Source organism: Chiloscyllium plagiosum, unplaced genomic scaffold, assembly GCF_037043375.1.
Source record: "Chiloscyllium plagiosum isolate Xiang-an unplaced genomic scaffold, Cpla_swu_hap1 HiC_scaffold_43, whole genome shotgun sequence".
In the NCBI taxonomy this organism is placed as follows: Eukaryota; Metazoa; Chordata; class Chondrichthyes; order Orectolobiformes; family Hemiscylliidae; genus Chiloscyllium; species Chiloscyllium plagiosum.
Window position 1 is genome coordinate 19,239,833 of NW_028270181.1, and position 15,067 is coordinate 19,254,899.

The 15,067-nt window shown below is 41.8% G+C and overlaps 1 protein-coding gene across 1 annotated transcript in view; it reads right to left on the bottom strand.

The window, feature by feature from the left end:
- The window catches only part of caly (calcyon neuron-specific vesicular protein), a 49,842-nt gene extending 35,487 nt beyond the window's left edge, over nucleotides 1-14,355 (bottom strand). Inside the window, exon 1 of the mRNA XM_043678876.2 lies at nucleotides 14,198-14,355. The gene's annotated coding sequence lies outside the window, so the exon portion shown is untranslated. The remainder of the gene's footprint in view (nucleotides 1-14,197) is intronic.
- Nucleotides 14,356-15,067: the final 712 nt, after the last annotated feature.

The following is a 15,067-nucleotide window of genomic DNA, read 5'->3' on the forward strand; positions in this document are numbered from 1 at the left end:
TAAAACACAGCAGGTCAGGCAGCATCCAAGGAGCAAGAGAAGATTCCTGATGAAGGGCTCCGGCCCAAAATGTCGATTCTGCTGCTCCTCAGATGCTGCCTGACCTGCTGTGCTTTTCCAGCAACACACTCTTAACTCTATATTACACATAACACAACTGCCCATGTGTCCTTCAGATCTTTCCAATTCAGGGACCCAAAGTGAATGCATCAACATGAAGATCTTCTACACTGTGCGCTGTGTTGAAGCCACACTGCCCATGTGTTTATGTTGAACAATGTGGAAGGAATGCCATTTCCCTCTGGTTCCATTGTTCTGACACTCAGTGGGTCACTGTCTCCTCTGCAGTTGGGATTTTCAACCTCATTCGAAATGCTAAAGCATCAGTTTGATTCCATGAAGTCTGTGGCGTTTCCAGAGCTTGGGTTCATGAAATTGCAGGCTCATCATTGCCCTGATTTTCGTGCTCCTAATGTAAATTGTTGCAAAATCATGATGTGCAGCAGCTCAGCTCCCTAAGCAGTGCTCCACGTAATTGCCAAGCCTCACTGGGAGCCCTAGGCTTTGTGATGAAATTCATTTGAGGATCAGCCATACAAAAGGGCCTGGCACAAACAAACAGGAATTGCAGTCACAGCCGGAAAGTGTTTAATTTTTGGCAAGGAGTTGCATCAGAAAGAAATAAAACTCAATTTGCCAGCCCTGTCATTGTGATCTTGATGAATTGAAAATTCAATCAAAATAGTTATTAAAATAAATTATTTCTTTAATCGGGCACCTGTTGGTTATTAACTGATTCCAATGTGCTTTAGGTATGAATTGATATCGCTGTTGATTAATTGACCTTTGTTTTTGTGTTCTTGAATGAAGCAATTTCTAGCCCAAGCAACCAGCTTTCACAAAGCCCATATTAACATGTCAGAAATGATAACTTCTGCAGTGGTTTCCTACACAATTTCAATCCGGTTTGATGCTATATTGAACAAAGCAAGAAGGTTTCCGTCCTCTCTGAGGGTTGTGCTGAGTTAGTTGGTGCCAGTTAAAGAGAAAACTCTCCCTGAATAACAAAAAGAAGAAAATTAGCCTTAGTTTCAGTTTCTGACTGGAATGTGTGCATGCATGGATTGTTGCTGAAGGTGGGATCATTACAATATGAGATCTCCTGGTGTCCCAGATTTGTGTTCGATTTTTATCGATGCATAATTAAAAATATTGGGACAGTTGGATTTTTTTTAACCTGAAACAGCAGCACTTCAGTGGGCTGAAAGGCCTCCCTCTATCATGAATGCCTCTGAGGCAAAACAGCCTGCTGATATTCAACATGAAGAAAGCCCCCTTGGGTGAAGTGCTGGAAATGTAATCCAGCATCAATTAGCATCTTCTGGGATTATAGGAGGAGCAAACTGGGAAAGAAATCTCCACTTAGAGCATCAAGAAATTCTGGCATTGCTCTGCAGCTCCACTGATACCAACCAGCACAATCACATCAGTTCAAATACCATCTGCCTGGCAACAAAGACACAAGACACTTTTTTATATCATTGGGTAAATAATGGATCTATTATAAGACATTCTGTTTCATACCCAATCAGCAGGGAAGATCTCCTCCACATGCAGCATCCATTGAAATTGTAAGTTTCTTTCTAAAGAACACATTTGCAACTTCACTACATGTTGTGCATGGAAGAAATCTTCCCTGCTGATCTCACAATGGGAGTGTAAAGGAAATTTTCTTCCCTATTCAGAGCTTCTATGCTTTGTGGTTTCATTTATACTATGATTCTGCAGTAAGTCCATGCACCTATCAACCCACATCATCACTGACCTACTCTGTCTTCCCGTACCTCAATACACTCTGTACAAAATTGTTCTACTAGTCTGAATACTTTCAGAGTGTTGATAGAGGTACTGGTAGTTATGGAGATGCATTGGTGATCATCCTCCAAAATGCTGGAATGGCCCCTACAGTTTGGAAGCGAATGACACCTCATTATTTAAGAAGGGAGAGAGAGAGAGAGAGAGAGAGAGAGAGAAACATGGGAACAACAGACCTATTAGATTTACATCAGCACCAGGAAAATTGTTGGAATCTATTACAAAACATGTGATAAATGGACAGCTGGATAACAATCAGCTGATTGGGTACGATCAGCATAGACTTGCAAATGGAAAATTGTGTTTGATGAGTCTGTTGGGAGTTTTTTAAGGATATGACCAACAGAATTCATAAACATGATGTAGAGGAGCCGTTGTTGGACTGGGGTGGACAAAGTTAAAAATCACATGACACCAGGTTATAGTCCAACAGATTTATTTGAAATCACAAGCTTTCAGAGCGCTGCTCCTTCATCAGGTGAAGTTGATAAGGTATTGAGGAATCAACAGTTAAAAGTCTCCATTTTGTAAGTCTCTATTTTGCAATAATAATCTGCCTGACAATTTCAAAATGGCAGCAGTACTCCCAATAACTGTGAGAACATGAATTGCAAGAATGCAGCAGGCTCTGCACAATCTTGGAAACGTTTCTGTATATGCCTCTTCCCAGTGCTATGATTAGGCTGATCAATACAGCATTGTTAAGTGGCTTGCTTTACCTACTCTTACGCATGAGAATGCCTCAGAAGTAGAAACATTTAAATCAATAGCTTTGTTTTGACTGATGTGAACAAGACTAGATGTATTGATTATCAACTTTTGAATTCTGAGAACTTAACTAGAGGTAGAAACATTACATTGTGTGGGAACTGAAACCTGTGAAATAGTTACACACATAAGGGTTATAAAATATGCTGCCTTTTTGCTAGAAATCAGAGATCTGTCATTTGTCTATCCAGAGATCGATACCCTGGACCATAGACTATTGATCTCTCGCTTGCTTAATCGAAATAAAGTGTTTGTTCACATTTAAACTTCTGTGTGGTCTGAGACTTTTCGAGTCAACAAAGTCAGCTAGCAACATTAAAGCACCCTGGATGAGGAGGTAATGTACTGGCATGGAAAAGGGATTGGCTCACAGGCAGGAAACAGAGTGTGGACATGAATGGATCATTCTCACAGTGGCCAGCTATGGCTAGTGGGGTACTGCCAGGATCTGTACTTGGGCCCCAGTTGATCACAACATACATCAGTGATTTGGATGTGAGGACCAAATGTAAAATTTCCAAATTTGTGGATGGCACAAAGCTAGGTGGAAATGTGATGAAGATATACAGTTGCTTCAAGAGGATTTAGACATATTTACAATGTAGGCAAGAACATGGAAGGTGGAATGTAATGTGGAAAAAATGTGAGATATCCACCTTGGTATGAAGAAGGAATGTACAGTGTATTTCTTAAATGGTAAAAGGTTAGAAAGTTGAATGTACAAAGGGACCTGCATGTCCTTGTCATTAAGCCACTGAAGACTAACATACAAGTGCAGCAGGCAATTTTACTTTAACCTTTATTGCAAGATGATTTGATACAGGAGGAGGAAAGTCTTGCTTAATCTTGATTAAATCTTGGTTAGACCTAATCTGGAGTCTTGTGATTTTAGTTCACGGACTTTTATTGCCATTGAGGGACCGCAACAAAGGTTCGTGACCATTTCCAGGAGTGCCCTATGAAGGGACATCGGGCAGACCGGGCTTATATGTGGATGGTTTTTACTAAGAGGATTGTGAATCTTCAGAACTTTCTATCCGAGAGTGTGATAGATGCTCAATTATTGAGTTTAAGGTCAAGATTGACAGCTTTCTAATACCAGTCAGAGACAAAAAAACTATAGATGCTGGATTCCAAAGTAGACAAGCATGAGGCTGGAAGAAGACAGCAAGGCAGACAGGTGGGGAAGTCGCTCTTTCAGGTATAACCCTGCTTCAGAAATGGGGGTGGGGGTAAGGGGAGCTGCAGATAAAGAGAGTGAGTTGCTACTTGCTGCACAATACTCCTGTAACCTTCTCCATTTCTATAATCCCGTATAAATATCATAGAAAAACAGAATTCTGACAGTGTGGAAACAGGTCACTTGGCCCATCAAGTCCACACCGACCCTCCAAAGAGCATCCACTCCACTATGCTGCATTTATAACTGCTAATCGACCTAGCCTGCACATCTCTGCACACTATGGGCAATTTAGCATGGCTAATTCACCTAACCTGCACATCTTTGGACTGTGGGAGGAAACCCAAACAGACACGGGGAGAAGGTGCAAACTCCCAACAGACAGTCATGGAATCAAACCCAGGTCCCTGGCACTGTGAGGCAGCAGTGCTAACCACTGAGCCACTGAGTACTGCCCTTGGCTGTTTTTCTTTGGGGTAAAGCCTTCAAATCTGAATTCTACTCTGCAGAACTCCCTCACTAAACTTGATGGCTGCTCCAACTCTTTCTGCATTTAAAAACCTCCTTAACCACATCTGTTCAACAGAGTTTTTGAAATTTTCCCTGATCTCATCATATCTAGTTCATTTTCATCATGCCAACTTACAGAGAGCCCCTAGGAGTTTGTTTTCTCTCTGTTAGAGGTGTTACATAATGCAAATTGGAGTCCAACTGCTTAAACACCATTTCTCTCAATTTAGCATATGCATCTTAAATTCAAATTTTATCACAGCAACTACTGATTTAGCAAATATTATTACAGATGTGAAAATTTTAAACTTGCACAGAATCACATTAGACATTATACATCATAACCTATTTGCATTCCCTTTAAATGTTATCTAGGTCAGTGACACATTTATGTATTGAGAACAAGTTCACAAAAGCAGCAATACTTGAGCTGAAGTGCTGTTGTGTCATTTGAGACACGTCTCATAATTTAGAATATTAACAACCTGACATCTGTTCATCCCGCCTGTCTATGAAACCTTATGTTTTGGTTACGTTGTGTGCGAACTTTCCTATTATAAATTCCTACATCAACACTAATAATGAAAACTGTCCATGTAAATCTGTTCTGCACTAATTACACTCTCCTCCCAGTCGTGCCTCAGCAATGCGTCTTTGTCCTGGGCTGCAGGGAAACTTTTATGCTCCAACCAACTCTCTCCCTCTGTTTTCCAAGTCTTACCATCTGACCTCTAAATAATGTCAAATTGAGATGGTTTACAAAAATAGGGTTCAGAATTACTGCCGCAGTTCTCCTCCTTTGGATTGGCTGAAACTCTCGAGAAATGTTATCCAGAGCCATTCACTATTTCTTTGCATTTTCTGTAGGACGTTGGCTGATCCTCCAATGAACAGGTGTGGGAGTTGAGTGAATCCCAATGGGGACTCCACCCCACCCCCACCCCTGTTGAGACCAGAAGGAGTGATTATTAGCATGAGAATGGAAGCATTTTTTCCAATTTCATTCAAATCAATTCAATCCTCTAAGCCTCTTTCAATTATGTCAGCACTTTCCCATAGGCGATGGACTGTGGCACTGAAGATCTACTAGATTTGATTAAGGACTCATCTTTCCCTATTGCCCTTTTCCTTCCCTCTCCTTCTTCTCTTCCTGTTTCATGTGCTTAATTCAGGACCAAAAGGTTGAGTAGACAACTTGCCCTTGAACTTTCTCCAATATCACATTGGCCAGCAAGGACCAAAAACTGCACCTTATATTTATAGAGCACGTTTAACATAACGAAAGATCTCAAAGCACCTGAAAAGAACATTACAAAACAAAGCATGAGCCTCAAGTACACAAAGAAATGCATCAGAATTGTGTGCTGATCTAGATTTTTGTTTCTAACTTCTGTAAGCACCAACCCCTCTGCTGACTGCACCTTTGCTATGACATGGCTGAGAGCCGTAACTCAATGTGAGGAGGATTCTGCGTACAAGTCAGCATTGCTATCCAAGGGTTGGTTTGCTTTGTTGGCTGGACAGCTAATTTGCAACACAGACTGACGCCAACAGTTGGGTTCAATTCCAGTAGAGGGTTCCATAGAAGATTCTCCTTCTCACCTTCTTCCCTAAAGTCTGGTGACTCCCAGGCTAAACCACCACCAGCTGTGTCTCTTTAATGAGAGAGTAGCCATAAGGTCTGGTAAGACTCTGGTGATTTTACCTAAATTTCAAAGTGCACTGGGGCTCCAGCAGGCTGGACCAGATGATTTTGACCATTTCTTGATGCTTTTTAAGATAAATAGTTTAGTATTTTCCGACATCACAGAGTGACACTTCAAATAAAAACCATTCGTAAAATATCAGAGGGTAGTGTCAGAGCTTGCTTTTCAGATGGAGGCCTGTGACAAAGATCAGAGCTGGGCCCACTGCTTTGCTTCATTTATATAAATAACTTGGTTGTGAATATGGGAGGCATAGTTATTAAGTTTGCAGATGACACCAAAATAGATGGGGTGCTGGACAGTGAGAAAGATTATCACAGAGTACAATACAATCTTGATCGGATGGGCCAATGGGCTGAGGAGTGGCAGATGTAGTTTAATTTCGATAAATGTGAAGTGTTGCATTTTGGTAAGGCAAATCAGGGAAGAACTTATACACTTAATGATAGGGCCCTTGGGAGATTTGCTGAGCAAAGAGACCTAGGGGCGCAGGTGCATAGTTCCCTGAAAGTGGAGTTGCTGGGGGTATACAGGATGGTGAAGAAGGCATTTGGCATGCTTGCCTTCATTGGTCAGAACACTGAGTATTGGAGTTGGGATGTCATGCTGTGGCTGTGCAGGACATTGGTGAGGCCACTTATAGAAAACTGGGAAAAATTTTAAAAAGTGGGTAACTTTTTCACACAGAGGGTGGTGCATGTTTGGAATGAGCTGCCAGAAGGACTGGCGGAGGCTGGTAAAACGAGGTTGAAAAGGCAATTGGATGGGTATATGAATAGGAAGGGTTCAGAGGGATATGGTCCAAATGCTAGCAAATGGGATTAGATCAAGTTAGGATATCTGCTTGGTGCAGACGAGTTGGAACAAAGGGTCTGTTTCCGTGTGGTATGACTCTATTTACAGGGGACCATATTCTTTTCCTTCAGTCATTGGATGTGGGCATCACCATCCTTATTTCCCCGTAAAGTGAGTGACTTGCTTGGCCATTAGCACAGGATAGTTAAAGAGTCACATTGCTGTGGGTTTGGAGTCACGTGTAGGCCATTCCAGGTGAGGGCAGCAGGTTTACTCCTAAAAGCAGTAGAAAGTGAGGACTGCAAATGCTGGATTCCTGATGAAGGGCTTATGCCCGAAACATCAATTCTCCTGTTCCTTGGATGCTGCCTGACCTGCTGTGCTTTTCCAGCACTACACTCTTGACTCTACTCCTAAAAGGACAATAGTAAATTAGTTTGACAACATCATTTCCCGTTGTCATGGGCAACTAACTTTCAATTCCAGATTTATTGATTGAATTGAATGGGATTTGAACGAATATTTCCAGAAAGTAACCTGGTCCTTGGATTACCACTGGCAGCCTACTCTGAAGTTGTCAAAGCTAAAATATAAATGTAAAGTCTACGTCTCTACCTCTCTCTCTCTCTCTTTGCATTTCCACCCAATGTCAGTGATAGATGGTTCCATATTAGATATCAGACAGATACAAAGAAGCCACCCCCAATCTCACAGGGTCACTTTCACAACTTCGATTTAATGCCAAGTTTTGAATAGTTTTGGTCATCAAAACTAACTTCAGTGTGAATTGGACTGACATTGCACATACGTAATCACATCAATTAAAACCATTGCGGCTGGAAGAAGTCTTTTATTATATTTTTAAACCCCAATCATAATCACCAGCCAATATGCACCCCCATTTTAAATTCAAAGCATGTAATGAGAATGCATCTTTAAGAATGTTTGGATGAAAATATATTAAGCATACAGTTTTGATTTTCTATCTGGTCAATCGCCTGAAGCTAGTCACCACCGAATGATAGAAGCAACGTGTAAAAATCATCTCATATTCCCTATCAATTTATATGCTTTGCATGAGAAAGCAATAATTCTTTATCCCCACAATAAAATCACTGCAGTGAAGCACAAATACTACAAGGACTGCAGCAAGATTCCATTGTTTTGCAATGACAGTCCCAGGTATGAGTACAGAATAACCTTAGTCAGTCAGGTTAGCATCAGTGATCAAAACCAGAAAGGTTTTTATTAAGCTGATGGAACTGAAAGCAAGATAAACTGCCCTTTAAAATAAGAAGGAAAAATGACTGTGTTGATGTCCTTGTACTCGTCTTCAAAACAGTTGTCTTATTTGTTCAATGCATAAGTGACATGGGATTTGGACTGAGGAAACCTTGAGAAGATAGCAATAGGATGGCAATCTTGAATGCAAAGCATTTGCCATGCAATGCCTGAAGTCAATCACAGCACAACCATGACAAATCCCCGCACCATGAGATTCTTAAAATTCCATTGCTTTATACGTTCTTCTAATTAGTTTCTGTTTGATCTGACAATAGAAGTTTATGGCTATGAAGCTATTGCCTCAAGCAACAAAGGGGTGAATATTGTCTCACCAATTTATGCAGGCAAGAGACACTAATGAGAAACAAGTTCCCCAAGTATGCTAGAGAGAATGGCTGACCTTCTCCACAGGGTATTATATGATACCCACTCCCATTGTTATCCTGCATCTAGTTAATTTTCAGTCACCACACTGTTAACGTGCCATAGAGTTTTCATTGCATGCTTTTAAACTCATTACCATAAATTTTCTGTCAGCAGTTAGAATCTTGCCATAGGTATCTCACTTGAATCCTTTGAAGGCTGCAGTAGTTTTTCTCTTTGTATAAGAGTTTAGCAGTACTGAATTAGGATGAGAGTTTTGCATATCCTTCTGTTCCATTCTTAATGTTGGAATTGTTGATATCACACCATAGTTAACTTACAATTCAACCTGTGCTCACTGACCTATATTAGCTCTTGATGAAGCAAGACATCAATTTTACAAACCTCAATTCCTGTGTTTAAATTTTTCTGTGAGCTCAATGCTTCTCACATCTGTAATCTCCTTCAACTCGACAGCCTCTCGACATTCTAGACCATAATCTCACTTTATCTCTCCCTCCCTGCCTTAGTCATTCCTAAAAATCTACTTCCTTCAACAAGCTTTTGGTCACATGCCCTTATATCTCACCAGGTGACTCTGTGTCAAATTGTGTCTGATAACCCTCTAGTGAAGCATCTCAGGACTCTTTACAATGTTAAGATTTCTATACAAATGTGAGTTGCTGTTATATTCTGGAATATATTGTTTCCGAGCCTCCTGGTGTATTGTTGCATGATAGCATGTCACATTCTGTATTCAGTTAGGGTTCCGACATCTTGCAATATTCCAGTTGTCTTATATTTTCTCTAGAATATTAGATTATAGGATTGTGGCCTTCCATTGCATTTCTAGAATGTTATATTTAATACATTTTGTCCCCTGCAGGCCATGCATGTAATTCCCACTGGAAGGGTAAGATATGTTGCAACAAGTGTTGTTCCATCATTGCTGATCTTATTCCCTGGCCAGTTGATGTAATTTACAATTCAACTCGGACAAGGCAGTCAGCATTAAGAAGTCAGGTTGGATCACTCTATTACTTTTAAAAATGTCTTTATTTTTTAATTATACTATCATGGAAGGACTGTCATTCTGAACTTTTTACTTTATCTTTCTAATTTATTACTGTGATTTTATACATCTGAAGGTTTGTAATGCTGGATTTATTAATTTTCTTTTTTTGCCTAAGAATTTGTACTCAAGAATTATCCCCAGGTAGCTAAGATGGCACTGTAAGTGGTGAATTGTAAACTTTTCACTGCACTCATGTCAGTACATGGGACCATAAAGCTAATTCCTTCATTATGTTGGCTCCATTGAAATCATTGAAGTATCAACTGTGACTGTTCGCTTCTCCATCAACTGAGCCACCTTCACATTCTGATATCCTTCTGAATGTAACTGGGTCATCATTCTACTTTTTAATCTGTGTAACTTAGAGTCCTGGAGCCATACAGCATGGAAACAGACCATTCAGCCCAACTTGTCCATGTTGACCAGGTTTCCCAAACTGGTCTCACTTGCCTGCATTTGTCCCATAATCCTTCTACCACTGCTGTCTCACAGCGCCAGGGACCCAGGTTTGATTCCTGCCTCGGGTGACTGTCTGTGTGGAGTTTGCACATTCTCCCCGTGTCTGCGTGAGTTTCCTCCTGGTGCTCTGGTTTCCTCCCACAGTCCAAAAATGTGCAGGTCAGGTGAACTGACCATGCTAAATTACCCATAGTGATAGGTACATTAGTCAGGGTTAATATGTAGGCTCGGGGAATGGGTCTGGGTGGGTTACTCTTCGGAGGGTCGGTGTGGACTTGTTGAGCTGAAGGGCCTGTTTCCACACTGTAGCTAATCTTAAATGTTGTAACTGTATCTGCATCTACCACTTTCTTGGGAAGTTCATTCCATATACAAACCATGTTCTGTGTGAAAAAGTTGCCCCTCAGATCCCTTTTAAATCTTTCCCCTCTCATATTAAAATTATGTTCTCTCATTTTGAACTCCCCTACCCTAGGAAAAAGACCTTTGCTATTTACCTTATCTATGCTCCTGAAGATTTTTTACACCTCTATAAGGTCACCCTTCAACCTCCTACGCTCCAGTGAAAAAAAATCCTCCAGTCCTGGCAACATCTTGATAAACGTTGTCTTAACCCTGTCCAATTTAATAATATCCTTCCTATAGCAGGGTGACCAGAACTGTACACAGTACTCCAAAAGTGACCTCACCTGATTCAACATTGAGTTCAACAACTTCAGACCATGAATGTTGCCTCCATTTTGATGTTTTAAATTATTTTTACCCCAACTCTCTTTTTGTATTTTCTTTTAATATTTTGTCTTCAGGTGTGGTTTATCTTTGTTCCATTATTAACACCTACTCTCGACCAATGTACTCCCACTCCTTTTGTCTTTTGACCTTTAACCTCCCATTGTACTGACCGTACCTATGTTCCACTTGCCCCCCCCTCCTTTATACCTTCTGTCTGAGGAGGTGTGGTGCCAGGTGGGTGAGAGAGGTAGGATTAGTGAAGACAGTCAGTTAACAGAGTCAAAAATAAAGCGCAGGCATGATTTTCTTTAAACTTACAAATGCCAGATGTATATTGGAAAGCCAGTAGCTTCTAAATATAATTCATCATAAAGCTCCTTTGGTTGCTTGATGCCCCATGTGATAATGAGTCATGCAATAATAGCAGCAGCGCAAACATTTGCATTCATATAGTGACTTCAGTGTGGGAGAACATCCCAAGGTAGAGAAACACTTGGCATTACATCTGAGGAGTAAAACCTTAGTTGAACATACAGGTTCAGGACGATTATAAAGGAGAGGGAGATAGAGAGGTGTGAAAATTTGCTGAGGGCCTACCAAATTCGAAGGTCTAGATAGTTTAAGATATGGCCCCTGTGATGAGCTAAAGAGGTTGGCGATGCATATTGGAGGAATGCAGAGTCATAGGACGGTTTCAAGGCTGCAGGTGGCAACAGGAGTAGGGAGGACCCTGAAGAGATTGAACCAAGATTTTGGTGGAACCAGAGCCCATTGTAAGTCAGAGTAGTGAGGCAACGGACAGGCAGAACTTCGGATACAGAAAGCAATTTTGGATAAGGCCAAGTGCAAACAGAATGAAATGTTCAAGGCCAGCCCAGAAAGCATTGGGAATATCACACCTGGTGGGAAGATAGGCATGGTCGAGAGTTTCAGCTGGTGTGAACAATGCAAGGAAACAGATGGGGGATATAGACTCATAGTGTTATACAGTATGTAAATAGACCGTTCACTACAACTCCTCCAGGCCGACCAGATATCCGAAATTATCTAGTCCCATTGATAGTTTTGGTTCATATCCCTCTAAACCCTTCCTAATCATGTACCCACCCAGATGCCTCTTAAATGCTGTAATTGTACCAGCCTTCACTACTTCCTCTGGCAGCTCATTCCATACATGCACCACCTCCTGTGTGAAAACATTGTCCCTAAGGACCCTTTTAAATCTTTCCCCTCTCACCTCGAACCCATGCCCTTTAGTTTTGGACTCCCCTTATTCTGGTTAACAGAATCGGAAGCCAAACAGTCTGTGTGTGGTGGTAAGATCCTAAACTGAGCTGATCTCACAAAGTGTAGCACAGAATATCATTGACTTTGCTATCCTTGGGCGATTCACAGTCAATCACTGTTTAGTGACCCCTGCAGGAAAGTGAGGGCATGCAATGAGGTCAATCCTGTCCAATTTCATTGTGCTATCTGTTAGTCTGAGTGATCTACCAACACTCAATATCTATGTTCCATTAGAAAATATGGAATTGGATAAATAGTAGCAGCCAGGGCTCGCGTGTATCATCGGAAGGAACCGCAGCAAAAAAAAATAATTTATTGACTTAAAATCATAAATTGTGTTCTTGTACTGATATTCCTGGCAAGGTAATTGCACCGTGAATCCTTCAAAAGTAGAATTTCTTAATAAATATTGCACAAACGGAGGCTTCGACATGCAATTTTCTCAATCGAGAGTATTTATAGCATTGTTCGAAACAAGGACATCCACTCGATCATAATCGATTGCAAATCGATGTGCATATCCCCCTGAAAAGCCCAAGTCAATAATACACACTGATTCCAATCTCAATGCTCACACAAAGTGATGCATGAAACAAAAACGTACTGCAAATCGGTGGAATGTGCAAGATTTCCTTGGACAGGATAGTTTTGACTGTGACTGTGAGAATGGGCATAAGGTTGAGAATTCAGGGCGTGCACTCACAAAAATACACTCAGATCTGTACTGAAAGTAACAAATGCTAGAGATCACAGCGGATTAGCCAGCATCCAAGGAGAGACAGCGAGCTAACGTATAGATTGTTCATGAGAGCACCTCAGATTGATAATCTCCAGCAGGCCACTGGGACAGTACCTGCAATCTGTCTCCTGCTGGAGAGCACTTCGGATCATGCAAGCACCCTGCGAACTGGCAAGTTGATTGTAAAGCAGAGAGTCCGCACTCCTTGAAGATAATTCGAGCAATTCGCCAAACGCACAAGACTCACTACCATCCCTCTTTGTGCGCGGGAAAGGCTCTTCTCACAGCTCGTCCAGCTCTCTCTACAGAGCTCACATCACAGCTATGCAAATACATATGTAAAGTTTTTCACTAAATACAACAAAGCAGGTCGATTATTTTTCGAAGCAAGTTGCTGTTTGATAAGCAATGAATCGCTCAGGTATATAAAAAAAAACCCCAGCCTGCCTTGTGCACAGTTCAGTTCATGGGTGAAATGTTTCCCATATCTTACAGTGTTGTTACCCACGGCTTTCCAGAATTACCATTGAAAATAAACATTTTTTCGCGTAGAATTCGAGATAAAACCCACCGCATCGTGACGGCCAGGAGGGAGATTGAAGGCAGGAATTGCTGGAAAAACTCAGCAGGTCTTGCAGCGTGTGTGATGAGAAGCCAGAGTTAGTGTTTCGGGTCGAATGACCCTTGCTCAAAAATAATGGGGGCGCCAGGGCAAATCCTTCCAGTGAAACAATGGGGGGATGCTTGACTTTGGGAGTGCTGGGTGTTTTGTTCAGTAATTCTCAAACGGAAACCTCAATCTCCTTGCAAGCAAAAATGGGGGTCCCTGCATTCCCAGGTGCAGGGCCAATGTAACGAGGACTGATTGGGGATGGGGAGTCAGATGCGGTGAGCTCACTGTTCCCAAACCCCAGTGCATTCTGCAGCCTCGGTTCTGATCACAGTCAAGCTGCGCTCTGCATTTCAGCTTCTCTATTGTCTCCTGTAACATGGGCGGAGGCTGCTGGAGCAGGAGGGGTGGACTCAACGCCCTGTTGTTAAATCTCCTGCTCTGCCTGAATGGTGTCTGGCGGGGGTTAAAACCCAGGTCCCTTCTCTGCCCAATGGTGCTGCAATTTACAGCACACTGAGCAGTGATGGACGCCACAGAGAGAGAGAAAAAAAACCCGAGTGCATTTTTGAAAGCGAACGAATATCTACCGCAATTCCGAGTGTTCATTCGCAATTTGCATTCTTTTAAAAATAAACAAAATCGCCCAAATAACATACATTCATTGAAATATCGTGCATTTTTTAGTCCTAACCCCTGCTTGGCTCCGGAATTGCAAATTACACATCATTTATCTCAAACTGACAGTAGTGCAAGAGAGAACAGTTTGCGTTTTTTTAAACAATACAAAGAATGACTGATTGCTGGTACTTACCAGGAGTCGAGTGTATGTGTGTGCTTTGATGGGGAAGGATTGGCGGTGACTTGCTGAGCTCTGGAAGGAGAGAGTCAATGAGAGGAAGAGACTGTGAGAGTGTGAAATAGAACGAGAGACGGAGAGCTGGTTGCCTAGGAGATGTTGTCAGCGTTATTTTCTCCTCAGACTTGGTGTGTTGAAGCTACCTGTGAGCTCGGCACTACTGACGTTAACAGAGGAAAGGTCAGCCTTCAGATCTGACCTCTTTACTCCATTAGGCAGGACAGAGAGGCTTTGGGAAGCTCCAAATATCATCCTAATTAAACACCAACTCCACCCCACTTAGTATTCAGGGAATGTAAAGGTGAGAGTTTTCTATTACAATGGTAATGTAGGTCTGCTTCTTTCTATTTCAAGGCACCATTATGTAACGTAGGATGCATTGGTTTTGTAAGCATGGAGAGCAGTGAATGTTGTGGTGCAGTGGTAGGGATTCGGCCTCCAGCAGCTGGTTTCCAGCCCTCTATGGGATTGTGTTGGCAATGGAAAGTCCATTTGATACAAGTTGCTCACAAGTTGCTGTGGGTCTTCCAGAGCAAGGAATTGACCTCAATCGAGTGTTGCAGACTGGCACATTCCAAGCTCCAGGGCAACATGCTGAGGAACGCACTAAAGTCTGGGGTAGCTGCCATCAAAGTACAGTGGGGAAAGACACCGTCTTTCTGCTGAAATTAAATGGGGGTCTGTTAAGTTATGGGACCCTCCTAGTGCCTTAAATGCATTTAAATATGGTCTTGTCTGTGGAAGATATGTCTTTGGTGTATTTGGACGAAGTAAAACTCCAGTGTTTGTTTCCTTGATATGCTAATATACAGAACCGAACTGTGT